A 13,751-nucleotide genomic window follows, 5' to 3' on the forward strand; every position below is an offset into this window, starting at 1 on the left:
ATAAACATTGTACCTAAGGAACTCCATAGCTTCATTTTCAGCAGTAGTTGCCCCACTCCACGCTATAACAGTGAGTGGAAAGAGTTTCCTATGGGGGAAGGGTTAACATAAGGCCTTTGAAAAAGTAAAAAAGAAAATCATTTGAGCACCAATTCTTGCATTACTAAACTTGCAATGGCCCTTTGAAGTGGAGACAGATGTGAGTGGGTATGTTATGGGAGAAATCATGATACCGAGAGGAAGGCATGTATGCTACTATTCTAAAGTGTCTCATGGAGTAGTTATGAACTACCCTACCTACAACAAGTAAATGTATGCCTTGGTACAAGATGTCAAAAGTGAAAACACTATCTGATGGGAAAGGAGACATTCATCCACATAGATCACTAGTGGCTACAATACCTGTAAACACAAAGTAAGTTATAGTAGACCGAACACTACAAGTGGAAAAGGTTCTTATAGCAGTTTCATTCAGTGGTCAAGTATAAAAATGGAAGCACAAACAAGTTGGCTGACATGCTTTCAAGGCCACCCACACCAAAAATTACATATTTGAGAACTTTGATGAACATGGAGCCTTTCACCCATGATGCATACAAAAAGGCATATACAAAGAATAGAACTTCGAGGTGTTTCAACAATTGCAGAGCCAAAGTCATGTAGAAAATGGAGATAGCAGGTCATGATTCAATCGGTGTGTTCGTCTAGTTAGTGGTTATAGAACCCATCCCATCCGACGCTGGCACCAACACCCAAACCTCCTGAATCAACCACATGAGGAAATTGGTATAAGTAGAAAGAGCCCTTTGGGTACAGGCTAGACAAGTTATGTGTTCCTAAATGTGAGTGATTGCAACTAATCAGAGAGGCTCACACCTCCAAGGTTGCAGGGCATTTTGGTGTAGGGAAGACAGTGGCCAACATACATAGGTATGTGTAATGGCCTAGAATGTAAGAAGATGTAGCTAGGCTCATTAGAGGATGTATGTTTTTTTGTGGTAACAAGCTTAGTATTAAGAAACAGAGTCTATATCATCCCTTACATATACCTACTCATCCTTGGGAAAACATTTCCATGGACTTTGTGGGAGGTTTACCAACAACCAAGAAGGGACATGACTACTTGTTCATGGTAGCTGACACGTTTAGCAAGATATGCATTCTCATGCCCTGTAAAAATATTTTCAAAGGGAAAGAAGCAACAAAAATGTTTTTTGAATAGGTTTAGGTGCACTTTGGGATACCAAGGAACATCATTTCATATAGGGGCACCAAATTTATCGGCACATTTTGGACTACAATGTGGGAGAAGATGGACACGAAGTTAAAGAGTTCTAATGTATTCCATCCACATGAATTTGGTGTAACATTTGAGGGGTTATAATTATAAGCATCCAAAGACCTGGGATGAAAATCTAAGTATATATACAACACTCTTATAATAGAGCAGTCCACACTTCTACTGGTAAGTTTCCATTTGAAACTTGTTTTGGATATTGTCCATGTTCAACTTTGGATAGTGAAAATGGGTAGCAAGGAGTGAGAGAGGATTTCATAGGGGATTTATTAAGGACAAAAGAAATTATTGATAAAATTCGTTAGATATGTTTTCAAGTACAAGATACATTGAAAAAGTCACAAGAAAAGTACAAGGCTAGACATGATCAACATATAATACAGAATTCATTCAAAGTGGGAGATAGAGTATGCTATACTTAAACGAGAGGCTACATGGTCCTAGTATAAAAATCAAGGCTCTATGATATGGTCATTTCGAGATACTAGAAAAGGTGGGAGATAATTCCTACAAACTCAGTCTACCCCATTCATGTGCATTTACTCAGTAACTAATGTAGAAAATCTCAAACTCTATGAGCCTTCCATGTTGGATCAGGAAGAGGAGCAAGTCCTACCTTCCATGGAGGACGTGGCTCCAAATTCTCAGCTATATTTTACAAAGGATACAATTTTGTAGAAGAGCTAAAACACTACAAGGCAAGGGCAACATGACCTTAAATAGATTGGTTTGGAGGGACAACTTCCAAGCAAAGAAAAATGAGTGGAAGAAAAATTTCCTCATCTCATTTAGTAAATGATTTTGGGACCAAAAGCTTCCCAAAATGAGGAGGTATGATCTTTGATTAAATCAATACATTATTTTTCATCCATCTCAATGCTTTCAAAGTGGAAAAATTGGAGGAATCAATTCGCAAAGACATTTTTACCAATGGGTCCCACTTTAGAGAATTAGAGTCTGAACCCTTTCGAAAACAATTTGAGACATCAAACAAAGTTTTTTGGGGTCCAAGAACTCTCTCTTATGCTAGACCCTTTGGCATTGTTCCACACTCAGATGCCTTTCCAAAGGTGCAAGAAAGACATCAAACAAAGCTTGTATGCAAAAAATAGGCTACCCAAAAAAGTTGACCTTCATGTTTGACCACCACAGTTCAAGAGGATGCCACGTCAACCCTCGTTACTCATGGAAGAGAGGATAGCCCAGTAAAAACTATGAAGAATACTCGAGAATGGTCAAGGTAGTAACTCTAATTGAGATTTAAAGGAGCAAAAGTAACCTTAGTTGGCTATCAAATTGTGTTATAACCAAACCATTGTTGGATCGATTGTAGAAACTCTCGGAATCAATCACGTGGACTAATTGCCACCCTAAGAACATGGGACTAACCACCCACTCAAGGTAATGGTAAGGGTCTGGAAGTTTAATATTGTCTGCGAGTTTTTTAGTAATGAAAACCTCAACATGATATCAAATCATTGGCCCACGTTCAATTTGCCCGAGTTATGTTAGAGGTGGGGTGTTGGACTAACCACCGCACCTCTAAGAATCGATCACATGGACTGACCACCACCTTGGGAACATGGAACTAACCACCCACTCAAGGTCATGGTAAGAATTTGGAAGTTTATTAATCCCTACAAGTTTTGATGTAATGTCAAACCTCAACAACCATTGGGAGGAAAAAGGGGTTCAATTCATTTTAGTTGTATCTTATTCCGTAGTAGAGCAAAAAACTTGGGAGTGGGAGTGAGAGAGCATAACATAAGGGGTTTAGTGTTCATAGCAACCTATCAAGCCACGAGTCTCAGGTAACTCCATAGCGAGTGCCTTCTCCTTTGTACTTGCATTATTTCCATTCTAAACAAAAGACAACAAAGCATCCTCACCTTCCAAGTGGGTTTTCTCCCATAATGGTTTCCCAAGGCATATCTTTTGTTCAACGTGATTGGTGTGTGATTGTATATCATTGTTATCTATTTTTTGCATTTTATTGATTACATGCATAAGCAAAAATAGTAAATAATAAATCTAGAAACTAAGGAAATTAACCCTCATAGTATAGATTTCAGTTTATTTTTTATCAAATCTAATGTGATTAAATATCCAATGGAATATCCACAACAATTTATGGATCAGTTTGTTTTATTAAGTATTGCCTTCTTAGTAATTAATTTTTATCCTATACGAGCTTCTCATATTAACCCTTTCTAACTCAACCAATAACATGAATTTTTTTCATTTAAAAATGTCCAACATAAAGATAAAAAAATTCACCATGACCAACGTTTAATTATCATGAGGGTTTTAATTGACATCTTAATGTATCCATGGGAGTATTTGAAGGCAATGTTTCGAAAAGTTCAAAGCGTGTATAGTACTAGTCCACATTTATGTGGGCCAAAGGCCACCCTTGCTAAAATTTAGTGATTACTCCATCACCAATTGGTAGGTATTTGCTCCTGTATTTGAGAGGTGTAAGTTTCAAACTTCCATCCCATGGGAGTATTTGAAGGCAATGTTTCAAAAATTTCAAGGCATGTATAGTACTAGTCCACATTTATGTAGGCCAAAGGCCACCCTTGCTAAAATTTAGTGATTACTTCATCACTAATTGGTAGGTATTTGCTCCTGTATTTGAGAGGTGTAAGTTTCAAACTTCCATCCTCGTATCTTAAAATGGGTACTTATAGAGTTAAGGTTCACAACTTCTCACTTTTGTATAACTGGTTGAAGGGGTGGGAAGTTGGAATGCTTATCATGATGATTTGATTTCAAAATCTAGTAGGTGTGCTTTTTATTTTTAATTATATATCATTTTTTTTAAATAATTTTTTATCTTATTGGTTGAAGGAGTGGGAAGTTGGAATGCTTATCATGATGATTTGACTTCAAAATCTAGTAGGTGTGCTTTTTATGTTAATATGGTAGGAAGGGGAACATTCCACGCAATTAATTTTGAGTCATTAATTTTTGTCATTATATTTAAAAAAAAATGTCTTTTAATGCATAATATGCTAGTGATTATAGTGCTAGAGACCACAGATTTATAATTAATATATGAAAACAATGAGATTATTGGTTGATTTAACAGGTGTTGGCCTCAAACATCAACTTTATATAAGTGGATATTAACTTAAAACGATGAAGGGCAAGACTTTTTTGTTCCAAAGGGTTTTTTACCATTCAATTCTAGGTTTTTTTAACTATTTAATTCTATGATCATGGTTTTGGGGAAATGAGACTTTTTATCATTCCTTTCTTTTCAATATGTCAGTGACCATAATGTCACATTGAATTTGCAGCTCTGAAGATGGTTCCCACAGATATCTTCTCAGCATTTCATTGAAGCTCGCTAACTCAAAAAGCACTGCTGCAGCAATACAACAATGTTCGGTATGAGCTCTTCAACCTAGAAGAACGGATCTGTCCAGCTCTTCAATCAAGACCTCTAATCAAGGCCTCGACAACCTAAGATTCTAAAACAAAGCCTCAACAACCCAAGATTCTATGCCCAAGTTTATTCAGCTTGGAGACAAAGGTATTCCCTTGAAGCCAACAATTGCTCTAATACCTAACTGTTAAACCTGGAGAACAACCAACAATGAATAGAGAAAAATAATCTACAGCACAAAGATATTCAACATAAATAAGAAATTCAAACTATAATAACATTCATGGCAAAGAAGTATACAGCAGTAAAGAAATTTTTCTCATTCAGGAAAAACGATAGTCCATATTGTTTTCATTTCTTCTATAAAGAAAATACAAACTTAAACACATCATTACCCCTAAAATCAGGGATACAATTGAGAAACAGCTCTGATTCTAAAAAACAATAATGCAATCTGGAGATTTCTGTGTATTCCCTACACAAATGGAAACAGAAAGTTACACAGATGATGTAACTGGCAATATTCTAACACTGTAGGCTATGCTGTACTCTTCTCTTCAGTCCCATCAGCGATTTCCTCAACAGCTAATGGCACAGTTTTAACCTGCTCACAAAAGAAAACATTCACAAAATTACATTAGCTTCTCCTAGTTTTCCAATCTAGTACTGCCAAGATAACCATAATGCCCACATATCCACAAATCAAGTGTTTCAGCTGCACTAACCAGATCTCTGTACTTTAAGGTGTAAAACATCTCTAGATAGCGGTGTGTCTCACGTCTTTCCAGTTTTGATACATATTTCCAAAAGCCATAAACTCCAGCAAGCGTCATTAATTTCTCAGAATAAATCTTCCATGTATACCTGCAAAAGTTCCAGTCCCAACACCAGACTGAATCAATTACACAACAAAATATGGAATAATTATCCTATAGTGACTGTCACTGCTGGTCCCCTTAGTAAGGGTAGCAAAATCCAATGGGTAACATCTATTCTTCAATGTGAAGCAATGGTAAATCAGACTGATAAGTCCCAACTAACACAAAACACTTGGTTATGACAAGGAGAGAAATCAGGCCCTAAACTTACTTTTCATAGATTCGCTGTAAACCAGCATTGGAGATATTGTCCCAGTAACCGGGATCTGTCTTGCACCTCTCAAAAAAGTCCGCAATGCATTCACTTGCATAATCCCCATGGTAGGGATCAATATGAAATCCAGACACCCCATCCACAATAATTTCAGCAGGACCTCCATTACATGTTGCAAATGTAGGAAGACCACATGTCATTGCCTCAACAACAGTAAGTCCAAAAGCTTCATAAAGTGCAGGCTGAAACATAACACACCAAACAATGACTCAGTGATAGATTCAATCCACTTCCACATTAATGATAAATATAGAACCGTCACCAAGAATAACTAGCACTTGATAGGCCTATATTTATAGATGAGAAATTGAAAGGCCCAACATGGAACCTCGGGGTGCAGGATTCTAACTTGAAGACTATGAGAAGGAAGAAGCTAACCTGTACAAAGGCACCCCTTGTATCACAGATGTAACGGTACAGTTCACCATTCCGCACCCTATTTTTTTGTGCACATATCCATCGGAACTGACCATTCAGGTTATACTCTTTGATAAGTCTATGCATTTTTTCAATTTCAGCCACTTCTTCTCTGTCTTTGGACTTTGATGGGTCGATATCACCAGCAACCACAACAAGGTTAACCAGCTCCCTCAAGCGTTTGTTCTTTGCAAACCATTCAACCAGTCCTGTCATATTTTTCACACGATCGAGTCTTGCCATAGAGAAGATAATGGGTTTTTTACGGTCATTCAAGACACACCTGAAAACAGGGCAAAAGTAGTTATTTTAGCACATGCAAAATATTTGAGTTAATCAGTTGCTTCCGCTCAATTAGTCTATGCTACTTTCTTTTCCCCTTATGACGAATCACAGCTTTATGTAAAGAAAAAGCACACACATTCACATTACTAAATAGCAGATGTCAAAAAAATAGAACGAGAAAGAACAGTCACGGAGATTATTAAATAGAATGAGAAAGAACTGTCATGGAGAGTATTACTTACATATGTTCAGCTGTCTGTTCGGGACTGAACAAGAGTTCCTCAATTGTACCATGTAAAGTAGTAAGGCGATGCTGCTTTTCTGTATAAGGGTAATAAATCTGCATGTCTGCTCCAGGAGATACAATGTTGAATTTGGGATCAAAAACATCAATTCCATGAACCACGCGGTATAGACCAGGGAGGGTGAAAGCAGTGTGGCTTTCGTACTGTCCAACAGTACCTTTGCTGCAGCAACAAAGTTATATATTTAAATTTAGGTACTAAGATATTGGTTCAAAATAAGGAAAAAAACACACGTTTTGATTTTCATGTTTCACATATTCAGAATACAACCCTAAGAAACAGCATAACACTTTGGCAGATTCGTAACAAATAAATAAACAGGAGTTTCTAAATGAGGAAAACATCAGACCTTCCTGCAATCTCTTGATATGTGCTAGTGATAATGAAATCTGCAGTATTCATTGCAATCAGATCTGCAGTAAATTGGCAAGAGAAATGGTATTTTTCGTCAAAACTCTTCCAATATAAGTCTGAATCTGGGTATTTGGTCTTTTCCAAAGCATGGGCGATGTTGCACTGAGATGACAAAGAAACAATACTTTAGATTGAAATTTTTAAGAAAACCTCTTCCTTTTCCAGCTGTAGCAGGGGCACAAAATCACAATGGCAAGTGAAAAAAACCTGAGTGATTCCTTGTTTATGTGCAATCAAAGATGCGACTAAATTTCCATCACTGTAATTGCCAATAATCAGATCAGGTTGACCTTTTAGCTCTGCGGTTATTTCATTTGATACATCCTACAACAACACAACAAAAATCCTATGTTAAAGGGGACTGGAGAATGCAAACCTTTGTCATACTGTCACCAAAAAATTGCCAGTTATACCAATAAAAAATTAAAAAGCAGAGAGATTATGCAATACAAATAGTAAAGCAACAAGGTTACTAATGCGGATCCTTCCAGCTCAACAAGCAACAAATGTATTTGTCTATGATCATCTGTTTTCTGCATTGATGGTGTTTCATGCAAGAAAGTTACTCCAATTTTTTTAGTATAAATTTTCAATGAAGTAACAGCATTGTAGAGCTCAAATTGCACTACTTCTGACAAAAAAAATTATTAATCAGTCTTGATAAATCATCTGCTTTTACCTCTGAAAACCTTTCCAAGTAAGGCCACACATCAAATCTAGAAACCCATTTGCGCAAAACTCCTTTTTCTGTTCTGAAGGGCACCCTGAGTATCCGTGAATGTTGTGTTCCACCAATTTTTTCAATTCGTTGATTGCATGTTGTGTCATAGGCCTCAGGAATCAGACGAGTAACCTTGTGACAAAATTAAAAAATGTCAAATAAAAAACAAAAAAGATAGGTTTTGGTAAACTGCATTCTCAGAACTCAAGAAACCAGAATAACAGACAACATACAAGAGTGACAAGTACCACACCCACATGCCAAGGAACTTGAATCTACACGTGTGTATACATAAAATATGACCAATTTACGCATGATAGAATTGCATGATACAAAACCACCTCATTCGTCAAATGCCGGAATTTACATTTTGTCATAGTAAAAAGATTGATCAAACCAGGTCACTGTTAACTTAAATACAGTAGACATAATGTGGGTAGCAGAGCAGAGCAGTTTACCACAATAATCTCGGGCGTTATGTCCAATCCTTGTTGTTTTATCCTCAACAGCATTTCATTTTCCAAGGCACGGACTTGATCGAGTATATACACAACCTGTGCTCAAATAAGAACATGAAAGTAACCATTTTATAACCATGCTGGTCTATTAGCACAAAACGGCTGAAATGATTTCAATCAATAATACTATTTTTATCTCGAAGCATCAGTTTCCTTTTAGATGCATATGATGCCAATTATTTTCAATTTCATTGTTAAAAGACAAAAATGGAACGACAAGTTCAAAATATCATCAAACAATGGAGAAAAGATCTCATGGAATGCATATTGAAATTATAAAAAATCTATGTACCTGTCCACCAGTGTCTGGCATTCCTAAAACATTTGCTTGCCCAAAATAACCATGAGGTGAAAGAATCACAACATTAAAGACCATAGGAATCCTTCCTAGAAACGTTTCTAAAGTTGAGGGATCAGGTGCCTGAAGGATCTCCAAGAGCAAATGAATCATATCCAACACATGTTCTGCATTGTCTCCCCATCCCTTTTCCAATCCCATTTCTTGTAATCTGTCCACACCAGGGACAAGAAAGAACCAAATTAAGGCATTGCCATTTGTTTTTTTCTCCTAAATCTATAAACTTTGAAACTAATGATCTTTCAAATTTATTCATTCATCTTGAAATCCATTCTGTCATAGCAAGGTATCAATTAAGTAGACACCAGGAAGATTGATAAAAGAGGTGTTGACGCTAATAAAAGGAAGCACATGTTAACCTCGATGAAGTCCTCAAACAATCCCTACAATTTCAATATTTTCTTGCTGTAATATCTTGAATAGAAAAGAGAACAAAAGTCACAAAGCAAGTCCTGTAAATTACTTGTGTTCAAACTTTGTATATGGTGTATTCAAGGGGAACTTGTTAAGATGTTCCTCTGCCTTTACCAAGGCTGAGCGTAGCTTGGGCATACTCCGTATCCTCTCATTCAGCATCAGCTTCTGCAAGTTAAAAGGACACACGTTATACTTGCCCAAATCTCAACATATAACAAATGAGAAACTGAAAAGAGCACACAAACAAGGGCATATCCTTTTCTAACCAAACCAAAACAAACAGTTCCCCTAACAAAATTTCACTTGTCGAAAGTTACTCTGTTATGTGTATAGGATACAGGTAATATTCATTGAATTATCTTTATCCCAACCTGAAGGACTCATATTTAACGGGATATCCATATATTTACTATGATAGCAATTTGCTCCTAGAAGTATTATATAAGGCCAGGTTATTGTCAGCAAATTTCAAGAATAAGTAAACATAAACATTTAACAAAATAAAATAGCAATGTAGTGGAGGAAGAGAATCATCTTCATGATTAGGTTTCTTCTGTTTTAGTTTGACTTGAAATGAGTGTGAAGTAGCTAAATATATAGGTTTTTATAAATAGCAGAAGCCTAAACAAAAGATGAGGTAGACCTAAGAATTTTTAATCAAATCATATTCTGTATCTTTAGAACAGCTGGACCAGCCTTCATTGCTATTTGATTTAGATCTATATTTTGCATAGATTGCATTGATATTAAACGATCAAACATAATGATACAACATATGAACCAAGGAAAGCAAATGACCTGGCCTCGGTAGTTGTGTGCTCGAAGGAAATCCAGCAAGGGCTGCATGCTTTCTTTATCACGAAATAGTCTCGAGGACAAATGTCGATTCAAAAATTGAACTCCACTACCAATGGAAGATGGCCGTGTTGGGCGAGGAAAGGATGCATTGAAAGGTTCAAGGTCTAGCTCCAATACATAGTTATCCTTGACACTGCAAAATACAAAACTGTATGATTTTCTGCTCCAAGTAAAAAGAGGAGCAAATCTATATTTGTGCACCTGTGACAATGTATAGAGAATACGAAAGAGAGCAAAATAGTTGGATTAAAAGTTTATATACCCTTTATACATGCACCTAAAGTGGATAGATGCATTTGTAAGTATCCATTAACAAGGTTTAGTACATTCTTTTATATTTTCTAATACAGGAAAAAAAAATCACTAGGGGTCCACAATGTAAATCACTACCTTCCATTCACAAGGTGTTCCTTGAATTCCAAATATTCAGCGACAGAAAGCTGTTCAACGGCAAGTTCATCAACATTGACACGAACATAATCCCACACACCAGGCCTTGGTCGTACAGCAAGAACAACCCATGGTGGAAGAATAATGGCCTCCTGCAGCATATGTCATATTGCCATGAGCAAAAAATAACCACACACTCAATTTGTGACAAGTACAACTACACTGATTTTGAAATCTACTGCTGAAGGAAATATGTAATGATGTTGTATGTTGTTAAAACAACAAAAAAGGTTTGACTATACCTGTGTGGACCTCAACACATCTCCAAATGGCCCATCTCGGAGTTTGTGAAGTTCATTATTCTCTCCTATTATCTCTTCTAGTCCATCTAATAGATGATGAGGGTGCAAAATCTTCTTCCCTTGTGCTACATATCTGCAACATTATACAAAATAGAGCATTCTTCAAAAGATCATGGGAATAAATAAGCATCTTACAATGTCCTATGTTATCTAAACTACCCGTGTTGGTTACCTCAATGTAAACTACATAAATTTCTTAATCCTTTTAAGAATTATGTTCCTCCAATAAGATAAAAGCAGCAAGTTTTCTCTGACATGTTTGAAGAATATAATATCAAGGAATTTTACAGCATTGGCACAATCAATAGAAGACGAAAACGCCTATTTTACCTAGCAACAATGTAAGCCCTGATGACTGGACAAGAACAACAGTTTGCCTCAATGAGACAGTATGATGGAAAAAGAAAAAGAGATGAAACTAGGATCCTGACAAGTTAAAGCCCATCACGTTGAGTCCGTCACTGATAAGAGACCCGATCTTACAAATTGGAACCTAATTTTCGTCGATATGTGAATCTCACAATCTAAGAAACAGGGGAGGTGGTCAATTGCAGTAAAAAGACGCCCAGCCAAAAACCAAAGCTCATGAGATGGTGGATAGAAAACAGTGGGATTGGTGCCTGTTAAGCAGAAATCAGGCCCGGGTTTATACGGGTTTGTGATAATGGTATCTACTATGAGACATCTCCCATCAACAAATATAGAAATGCTTCAATCGTACAGAATGTAAGAACAGCAACCAAGTTAAAAAGTTACCGCCCTAGAGGTACTTCTGTAAAACGCAACATAGATACAGCAAATCAACCATGGTAACTTGACATCCCCCAGCCCACCTCCCCTGGTTACACCTAGATATAGCAGCAATCCTACAATTGATGATAACAAGTGACTACCACTATTGAGCAATTTGGACTTGGCCATCTTAACCACAGCTACAACCAATATCAGCAAGGTGAACTGATCAGACCATTTTCCTGAACAAGGATCATTCAGACAAAGCTTCATAAACTAAATTCAACATACTGCACCTACTAAGATTACACCCAACACCCTTGAACTCCTCTCAGCAACACTCTCACAAGCTTGCAATCTGCAATGCCCCACTAGGATCATAAAATCCACCAGTAATACCGAGTACCTACGAACCCAACATACAACCCAGACCATATCTTCAAAAAGCGCATTAAATGCCCCAATAAACCTTACACCCCTGAACTCCCCTCCTGGGACTCCAACTCTTAGTACTTAGGCTACACAGTTGCATTAATGCAGAAAAATGCAGACATTGGACACTTTTACATATCTCATGGGCATTCTGTTGATATGAATCATCTGTGAAAGGAAAGGGGAATTACCTTGAAAGCAGAGAAACTATTTCATTGCGATGCTCAGAAAGCGTGTCCTGAACACGCTCTCGAGAGCTCAGAGCACGGGTCAGCAGTGCAGCAACCATATTTGCCTCTGCCTCTGGATGTATGCCAATGGCGCCAAACTATAAAAAGATTTAGCTTGCTATTTGCACTTAGACACTAGCCTTCTCAGAATCCTGATTGATCCTCTGATGACAGAATTTCAGTTCTGTGCACAATGGAATAACAATAGGCTCCTGAAACTTCAGGAAATATAAAAGCAGAGAGCTTTCAGAGAATTTGATAAATTAACAGTAACGCCTTCAATAGAAACAAGAGATCATAATTGCAGGACACAGAATCGATTCGAGTAAGAAGCGTGGAAGAATAGGATAGGAGCAGGGCATTTATATTGACCGCGGAGATGCGTTCGCAAGAGACAGTCGTCCAATAAATGCAGGTGGTACTTTGATGTCGGGAAAGTCTCTCTTGGATTTAAACTTAAAATATAAGAAAACCAGAACTCAAACCAAGGAGGGAAAGTTAATGGTCTCAAAGGTGGTTTCTTTTGTTGGTGGTCTTCTCCACTCAATTCATTTTGGTGGACTTTTCCTGCTTGGCAGGTGTATAAGATTCTCATACGTGGTTGTACACATCAAATTTTCTGTGACAGCACAGCATAGGTGCATTGCGACGATGGTGGTCGTCCATTCTCTTGATAGTCCAAAACAATGAATCGCTTCGCCCCTGGATTTTCAGTCAGTAGGGAAGGTGTAACACGTTCAGCTCCATCTACCAAGTAAATCATCATGTCTGTCCACTTCCAGACAGACTTCTGTTATCGCGTGCAATTGGGTCACTGGATTTAGGGGAAGCCCGTGGTAATTTTCAGACCATTGGCTAAGGTTTCATGGGTCGTGGGGGTAATACGCTTGGAGAAGATCGAAGTCCATAGGTTTAAAGCATATGCCACTTGTGAAATTCCATGGGTTTAAGGCATATGCAAATGGTTCAAAGTCCATGGATTTAGGGCATGTGCAAGTTTTTATTGGCACACTATGTTTGAGAGTAAGGTCATTCAAAACTTTGACTTTTATAATTATTTTGGTCAGTCCATGGTTTTAAGGCCTATGCAAGTTGTCAAAGTCCATGGATTTGAGGCATATGTAAATTGTTCAAAGTCCATTTAAGGCATATGCCAGTGTTCTTTAGGGCACATTATATTTAAGAGTAAGGCAATTCAAAATTTTGGAATTTTATAATTATATTTTATATTTTTTTTTTGAAGGTTTTATAGGTAATTAGGTTTAAGGGTTATTGTTTTAAAAATTATAGGAATTGTTGATTGGTTAAGATTATGTAGGTGAGGTTTCTGAGGGCAACTGGATTGGTAATGACCATGATATGAATTCTTTGTGATGTATGTGGTTTAAGGTTCAAATCATTTGTATTAGTCATGTGAGGCATGCATGGGGGCACATATGGGTTCACCTAGAGGTTATAGTGGTAGTAGT

At 37.3% G+C, this 13,751-nt stretch overlaps 1 pseudogene across 1 annotated transcript; it reads right to left on the reverse strand.

Annotated features, from left to right (window-relative positions):
* Positions 1-5,448: 5,448 nt before the first annotated feature.
* LOC149175285 (sucrose synthase 2-like) lies at positions 5,449-12,874 on the reverse strand (annotated as a pseudogene). The gene is made up of 14 exons (XR_016258002.1): positions 12,244-12,874; positions 10,829-10,961; positions 10,527-10,678; positions 10,077-10,269; positions 9,325-9,443; positions 8,796-9,012; positions 8,444-8,539; positions 7,944-8,117; positions 7,472-7,588; positions 7,200-7,366; positions 6,788-7,012; positions 6,222-6,543; positions 5,781-6,025; positions 5,449-5,555 (listed from the first exon to the last, which is right to left on the reverse strand). The product of XR_016258002.1 is annotated as a sucrose synthase 2-like (transcript).
* Positions 12,875-13,751: the final 877 nt, after the last annotated feature.

This window comes from Pinus tabuliformis, chromosome 4_1 (genome assembly GCF_031772625.1).
Source record: "Pinus tabuliformis cultivar Carrire ecotype Pingquan chromosome 4_1, CPIR1, whole genome shotgun sequence".
Lineage (NCBI taxonomy): Eukaryota > Viridiplantae > Streptophyta > Pinopsida > Pinales > Pinaceae > Pinus > Pinus tabuliformis.